Below are 8,729 nucleotides of genomic sequence, written 5' to 3'. Positions count from 1 at the left end.
TGTATGTAATGAAACCTAAGATTACCTGGGTACCAATGTAAGGAAGAACACGTAAAAAACAAAATACTGCATAGTTTCCTAGGAATGCGAAGCGAGGCGGCCATTTCTGTTGGCGCTCAGACAGTGCAGGCAGGATACCAGTGGCAGGATACCAGTGGCAGGATACAAGTGACAGGCTACCAGTGGCAGGATACAAGTGGCAGGATACAAGTGGCAGGCTTCAGCTGTGCATGAAGTTTGTTTGTTGTCCTGTCAGTACAGTCCTGTAGGTATGATATTGTCCTGTAGGTATGATATTGTCCTGTCAGTACAGTCCTGTAGGTATGATATTGTCCTGTAGGTATGATATTGTCCTGTAGGTATGATATTGTCCTGTAGGTATGATATTGTCCTGTAGGTATGATATTGTCCTGTCAGTACAGTCCTGTAGGTATGATATTGTCCTGTCAGTACAGTCCTGTAGGTATGATATTGTCCTGTCAGTACAGTCCTGTAGGTATGATATTGTCCTGTCAGTACAGTCCTGTAGGTATGATATTGTCCTGTAGGTATGATATTGTCCTGTAGGTATGATATTGTCCTGTCAGTACAGTCCTGTAGGTATGATATTGTCCTGTAGGTATGATATTGTCCTGTCAGTACAGTCCTGTAGGTATGATATTGTCCTGTAGGTATGATATTGTCCTGTCAGTTCAGTCCTGAAAGTATGATATTGTCTTGTTGGTATGATATTGTCCTGTCAGTACAGTCCTGTAGGTATGATATTGTCCTGTAGGTATGATATTGTCCTGTAGGTATGATATTGTCCTGTCAGTACAGTCCTGTAGGTATGATATTGTCCTGTAGGTATGATATTGTCCTGTAGGTATGATATTGTCCTGTAGGTATGATATTGTCCTGTAGGTATGATATTGTCCTGTAGGTATGATATTGTCCAGTAGATTCATGGTCGTGTCAGAGGCCGACCCCTTCCAGGAACTCAAGCTGAGCCACACAGGCAGACGGTAGTGAGTGGGATGGAGGAGCTCAGGTCCTCAGCAGTACTCTGTTTCTAAACCATTTCATACAGTAACTATTAACTAAACCTGTGCTGTCTCCTCAGAGGAGAGATGCAGATTACTATGTAGGATAATGTATAGAATGGATCCATGACGTGACTTGTGTATCTATTACTGTATGTTGTGGAAATGGGTTCAATACTTCATACAGCAGCACAATTAAAGTAATCTACTATTCTTCTTTAATCTGGTTTTATTTTGTGTCATTTCTCTCTCTCTCTCTCTCTCTCTCTCTCTCTGTCTCGTTCTCTGTCTCTTTCTCTCTCTGTGTCTCTCCTCTCTCTGTCTGTCTCCCTCTCTCCTCCCTCTCTCTTTGTCCCTTTCTCTCTCTCTCTTTCTCGCTCTGTGTCTCTCTTTCTCTCTCTCTGTCTTTCTCCCTCTCTCCTCTCTCTCTCTTCCTCTCTGTCTTTCTTTCTCTCCCTCCATCTCAAATCAGATGTGAGTTATAAAATATTACCACTAGGGGGGAGTAAATCCAAGCAAATGAGACAGCTTTTAGTTTCACATGGTTGAATACCAGTAGATTCACAAGGCTGAAATCTGAGCACTACTTTCTCACAGGATACATTCCAAATGGCACCTTATACCCTACAGAGTGTACTACTTTGACCACTATTTTGAGGGCACTACTTTGACCACTACTTTGTGCTATAAAGGACATAGGGTGCCTAGTTCAAGACAATGCTGATCACCTATAAAAATCACAAGATGCAGTGATGGATGGAGTGGATTGGTTGACACGTCACAAATGGCTGTTTCTCAGAGGTGATGTCTAGAGGAGATGTCTAGAGGTGATGTCGAGAGGTGATGTCTAGAGGAGATGTCTAGAGGAGATGTCTAGAGGTGATGTCTAGAGGTGATGTATAGAGGTGATGTATAGAGGAGATGTCTAGAGGTGATGTCTAGAGGTGATGTATAGAGGTGATGTCTAGAGGTGATGTATAGAGGTGATGTATAGAGGTGATGTCTAGAGGAGATGTCTAGAGGTGATGTCTAGAGGTGATGTCTAGAGGAGATGTCTAGAGGTGATGTCTAGAGGTGATGTCTAGAGGAGATGTCTAGAGGAGATGTCTAGAGGAGATGTCTAGAGGTGATGTCTAGAGGTGATGTCTAGAGGAGTAGAACACTTGATGAAGAGAAGGAGAGTCGTAGACTGTAGGAGCTCAGATGCAGTAATTGAATGACCTACAGTAATATAGGAGCTCAGATGGAGTAATATAGGAGCTCAGATGCAGTAATTGAATAACCTACAGTAATATAGGAGCTCAGATGCAGTAATATAGGAGCTCAGATGGAGTAATATAGGAGCTCAGATGCAGTAATTGAATAACCTACAGTAATATAGGAGCTCAGATGCAGTAATTGAATAACCTACAGTAATATAGGAGCTCAGATGCAGTAATTGAATAACCTACAGTAATATAGGAGCTCAGATGCAGTAATTGAATAACCTACAGTAATATAGGAGCTCAGATGCAGTAATTGAATAACCTACAGTAATATAGGAGCTCAGATGCAGTAATTGAATAACCTACAGTAATATAGGAGCTCAGATGCAGTAATTGAATAACCTACAGTAATATAGGAGCTCAGATGGAGTAATTGAATAACCTACAGTAATATAGGAGCTCAGATGCAGTAATTGAATAACCTACAGTAATATAGGAGCTCAGATGCAGTAATTGAATAACCTACAGTAATATAGGAGCTCAGATGCAGTAATTGAATAACCTACAGTAATATAGGAGCTCAGATGGAGTAATATAGGAGCTCAGATGGAGTAATATAGGAGCTCAGATGCAGTAATTGAATAACCTACAGTAATATAGGAGCTCAGATGCAGTAATTGAATAACCTACAGTAATATAGGAGCTCAGATGGAGTAATTGAATAACCTACAGTAATATAGGAGCTCAGATGGAGTAATTGAATAACCTACAGTAATATAGGAGCTCAGATGCAGTAATTGAATAACCTACAGTAATATAGGAGCTCAGATGCAGTAATTGAATAACCTACAGTAATATAGGAGCTCAGATGCAGTAATATAGGAGCTCAGATACAGTAATATAGGAGCTCAGATGCAGTAATATAGGAGCTCAGATGGAGTAATATAGGAGCTCAGATGCAGTAATATAGGAGCTCAGATACAGTAATATAGGAGCTCAGATTCAGTAATATAGGAGCTCAGATGCAGTAATATAGGAGCTCAGATGCAGTAATTGAATAACCTACAGTAATATAGGAGCTCAGATGCAGTAATTGAATAACCTACAGTAATATAGGAGCTCAGATGCAGTAATATAGGAGCTCAGATACAGTAATATAGGAGCTCAGATTCAGTAATATAGGAGCTCAGATGCAGTAATATAGGAGCTCAGATGCAGTAATTGAATAACCTACAGTAATATAGGAGCTCAGATGCAGTAATATAGGAGCTCAGATGCAGTAATATAGGAGCTCAGATGCAGTAATATAGGAGCTCAGATGGAGTAATATAGGAGCTCAGATGCAGTAATATAGGAGCTCAGATGCAGTAATATAGGAGCTCAGATGCAGTAATATAGGAGCTCAGATGCAGTAATATAGGAGCTCAGATGCAGTAATATAGGAGCTCAGATGCAGTAATATAGGAGCTCAGATGGAGTAATATAGGAGCTCAGATGGAGTAATTGAATAATATTTGAAGTTGATAAATGTGTTGGTAGTCAATAGCATAGAGTCTTCTCTTTTCAGCAGAAGCCATTTGCTATCCAACATGTGTTGGTAGTCTATAGCATAGAGTCTTCTCTTTTCAGCAGAAGCCATTTGCTGTCCAACATGTGTTGCTAGTCTATAGCATAGAGTCTTCTCTTTTCAGCAGAAGCCATTTGCTATCCAACATGTGTTGGTAGTCTATAGCATAGAGTCTTCTCTTTTCAGTGGGATATGTTGATAAAAGGATATGTAGATGGATGAGCCGGTCAAGGATCGATTCAGACAAGGTGTTAAAATTGTAGGACAAGCGACAGTTTATTTCAGAGTGAGAATATCTGGTACACGTAAATACGGCCCTTCCGTTAGCCCATCAGACCAGCAGGAAAAGAGAGCGAGTTAACCGCTACACACACAATTTATACAGAACAGAAAGTAGGTTGATCCTGGGAGATCGGATCTTTGGATTGGTTCAGCTGGGGTGTAGTCTGTAGTCTTCCGCCATTGGCTCAGTTGTCTGTCCGTCACTCTAGAATCCCGCCGTCACACAATGTTCAGCTAAAGGGGGAAATGTGGTGTGTGCGCTGGCCTAGCAGTTATGTGTGTGTGTGTGTGGGGGAGTTATCCTGTAGGGGGCCCCACATGCTTTGCTGTGAAAATACGTTGCTATGTGTTGTCTCAGTTATAACAATGCAATAGCAGTAAGCTGGTCATCTGCATAAGAAATAGCACTTCCTAACAGATACATTTGCTGTCCAACATGTGTTGGTAGTCTATAGCATAGATTATTCTCTTTTCAGCAGAAGCCATTTGCTATCCAACATGTGTTGGTAGTCTATAGCATAGATTATTCTCTTTCCAACATGTGTTGGTAGTCTATAGCATAGATTATTCTCTTTCCAACATGTGTTTAAACTCGATTGTATTTGAAATATTGCGAAAGGCCTGTTTTGTCTGCATGCTGTTTTTTCACTGATGCTTAGATCACACCGACAGTGTTTACATTTTGGTTACACCAGAATTACGTTCATTTTCATTCAAACGCTGCTTTTGCGTTGCAGAGACAGTTGCAGAGCGTTCGGTGTGGTGCGTTCGGTGTGGTGCGTTCGGTGTGGTGCGTGCGTTCGGTGTGGTGCGTTCGGTGTGTTGCGTTCGGTGTGGTGCGTTCGGTGTGGTGCATTCGGTGTGGTGTGGTGCGTTCGGTGTGGTGCGTTCGGTGTGGTGCGTTCGGTGCGGTGCGTTCGGTGCGGTGCGTTCGGTGCGGTGCGTTCGGTGCGGTGCGTTCGGTGCGGTGCGTTCGGTGCGGTGCGTTCGGTGCGGTGCGTTCGGTGCGGTGCGTTCGGTGCGGTGCGTTCGGTGCGGTGCGTTCGGTGCGGTGCGTTCGGTGCGGTGCGTTCGGTGCGGTGCGTTCGGTGCGGTGCGTTCGGTGCGGTGCGTTCGGTGCGGTGCGTTCGGTGTGGTGCGTTCGGTGTGGTGCGTTCGGTGTGTTGCGTTCGGTGTGGTGTGGTGCGTTCGGTGTGGTGCGTTCGGTGTGGTGCGTTCGGTGCGGTGCGTTCGGTGCGGTGCGTTCGGTGCGGTGCGTTCGGTGCGGTGCGTTCGGTGCGGTGCGTTCGGTGCGGTGCGTTCGGTGCGGTGCGTTCGGTGCGGTGCGTTCGGTGCGGTGCGTTCGGTGCCGTGCGTTCGGTGCGGTGCGTTCGGTGCGTTGCGTTCGGTGCGTTGCGTTCGGTGTGGTGCGTTCCTTTGATTTATCAAACGTATGAGTCAAACTGAACTCGTTGACGGTTTGACAGAAATGGAAGCAGAAGGTGAATGTCGAACTGTTGTTGAATACATAAACACATGAAGCTGCGTATTATTTTACGAATTGTCACGGTTGGTGTTTTCGAAGAAAGACAGATTTGCTGCACGTTCCCGACTGTAGAGTTCCTTGTTATTGGGCTACAATCCACAGCTATTAAAGAAAAGATATATGTGGCTAAATTAAAGGTCTTCTCGTGGTGTAGTAGGCTATTCTGAATGATTTAATTTATTTCTAACAGACAGCAGTAATTCTTTAACTTTGGCAAATGTATTTCAATTTATCAGGGTGCTGCACACTTCGCGTGATTCTATGAGGAAATAAATGATGAAGTGCAACACTGGAGAGATGAGAGTTGCAGGGTCATGTCTACCAGGGCAGAGAGATGAGAGTTACAGGGTCATGTCTACCAGGGCAGAGAGATGAGAGTTACAGGGTCATGTCTACCAGGGCAGAGAGATGAGAGTTACAGGGTCATGTCTACCAGGGCAGAGATGAGAGTTACAGGGTCATGTCTACCAGGGCAGAGAGATGAGAGTTACAGGGTCATGTCTACCAGGGCAGAGAGATGAGAGTTACAGGGTCATGTCTACCAGGGCAGAGAGATGAGAGTTACAGGGTCATGTCTACCAGGGCAGAGAGGGAGAGTTACAGGGTCATGTCTACCAGGGCAGAGAGATGAGAGTTACAGGGTCATGTCTACCAGGGCAGAGAGATGAGAGTTACAGGGTCATGTCTACCAGGGCAGAGAGATGAGAGTTGCAGGGTCATGTCTACCAGGGCAGAGATGAGAGTTACAGGGTCATGTCTACCAGGGCAGAGAGATGAGAGTTACAGGGTCATGTCTACCAGGGCAGAGAGATGAGAGTTACAGGGTCATGTCTACCAGGGCAGAGAGATGAGAGTTACAGGGTCATGTCTACCAGGGCAGAGAGATGAGAGTTACAGGGTCATGTCTACCAGGGCAGAGAGATGAGAGTTGCAGGGTCATGTCTACCAGGGCAGAGAGATGAGAGTTGCAGGGTCATGCCTACCAGGGCAGAGAGATGAGAGTTACAGGGTCATGTCTACCAGGGCAGAGAGATGAGAGTTACAGGGTCATGTCTACCAGGGCAGAGAGGGAGAGTTACAGGGTCATGTCTACCAGGGCAGAGAGATGAGAGTTACAGGGTCATGTCTACCAGGGCAGAGAGATGAGAGTTACAGGGTCATGTCTACCAGGGCAGAGAGATGAGAGTTACAGGGTCATGTCTACCAGGGCAGAGAGATGAGAGTTACAGGGTCATGTCTACCAGGGCAGAGAGATGAGAGTTACAGGGTCATGTCTACCAGGGCAGAGAGATGAGAGTTACAGGGTCATGTCTACCAGGGCAGAGAGATGAGAGTTACAGGGTCATGTCTACCAGGGCAGAGAGATGAGAGTTACAGGGTCATGTCTACCAGGGCAGAGAGGGAGAGAGATCATAGAAAAGGAATCTCCTTCTAGTTATGTGAGAGATACTGGCGCAATGTTCACACAGCCACGCGTTTGTCTCAAAAATAAGTTACAATTTTGCACAAATCATAAACCCGTTCCAACCCAAATCTACTCATAGAATATTAGGCCTCTGGGCTGAAAAGGAACTTCTTCACGTGTTTTTTTGTGGGGCAGGAGAATTAACAAAGAAGCAGCTTGAATAAACTTTGATCCCTTCTGTTAGAGTGTTTACATTGCAAAAAGTGAATCAAAATGTTGATGCAAGAAGAGGTTCAGGAACAAGACATTCCAAAACCGAGGATCTAATGAAGTTGATGCAACAAGAGGTTCAGGAACAAGACATTCCAAAACCGAGGATCTAATGAAGTTGATGCAACAAGTGGTTCCGGAACAAGACATTCCAAAACCGAGGATCTAATGAAGTTGATGCAACAAGTGGTTCCGGAACAAGACATTCCAAAACCGAGGATCTAATGAAGTTGATGCAACAAGAGGTTCCGGAACAAGACATTCCAAAACCGAGGATCTAATGAAGTTGATGCAACAAGTGGTTCCGGAACAAGACATTCCAAAACCGAGGATCTAATGAAGTTGATGCAACAAGAGGTTCTGGAACAAGACATTCCAAAACCGAGGATCTAATGAAGTTGATGCAACAAGAGGTTCTGGAACAAGACATTCCAAAACCGAGGATCTAATGAAGTTGATGCAACAAGAGGTTCTGGAACAAGACATTCCAAAACCGAGGATCTAATGAAGTTGATGCAACAAGAGGTTCTGGAACAAGACATTCCAAAACCGAGGATCTAATGAAGTTGATGCAACAAGAGGTTCTGGAACAAGACATTCCAAAACCGAGGATCTAATGAAGTTGATGCAACAAGAGGTTCTGGAACAAGACATTCCAAAACCGAGGATCTAATGAAGTTGATGCAACAAGAGGTTCTGGAACAAGACATTCCAAAACCGAGGATCTAATGAAGTTGATGCAACAAGAGGTTCTGGAACAAGACATTCCAAAACCGAGGATCTAATGAAGTTGATGCAACAAGTGGTTCCGGAACAAGACATTCCAAAACCGAGGATCTAATGAAGTTGATGCAACAAGAGGTTCCGGAACAAGACATTCCAAAACCGAGGATCTAATGAAGTTGATGCAACAAGAGGTTCTGGAACAAGACATTCCAAAACCGAGGATCAAATGAAGCGACTTGTCCAAGTCACATGTTTAAAATGTAAATGCTCAATGTTCCTTCCTGATTCCCTCCGAAAAATCACGAGGTTTAGAAAACTCCTCATTTTAGAAATACAAATGGTATTTTATTTTGATAATCAAAAGGCAGACAGATATTTGGTATAAAAAACATTCACTTAAACAATACATTAAATATGATTTGTAAAGACAAAAGTGATTTTAAAAATTATAATTTTGAATGCAACTATGTTCACCTGTCACAGACAATAACATCCTCATTTATATGAAAAATAATTATAATATCATATTTTATAAAACAATAAATATGACCCTAAGTAAATATAACAAAAGGAAAACATGTATTAAGAAAATACACTTTTCCTATTTAAATACTAAAATACTGCTAAAATCCTACATTGAGTAGAAATGATTCAAAGCTTTGACAATTGCATTGATGGGTAGATGGGTGGATGGATGGATGGATGGATGGATGGGTGGATGGGTGGG

The sequence above is a fragment of the Oncorhynchus keta genome, unplaced genomic scaffold, assembly GCF_023373465.1.
Source record: "Oncorhynchus keta strain PuntledgeMale-10-30-2019 unplaced genomic scaffold, Oket_V2 Un_scaffold_17573_pilon_pilon, whole genome shotgun sequence".
Classification (NCBI taxonomy): domain Eukaryota; kingdom Metazoa; phylum Chordata; class Actinopteri; order Salmoniformes; family Salmonidae; genus Oncorhynchus; species Oncorhynchus keta.
The sequence above is the reverse complement of the archived record's forward strand: the minus strand, read 5'-3'. Positions refer to the sequence as shown.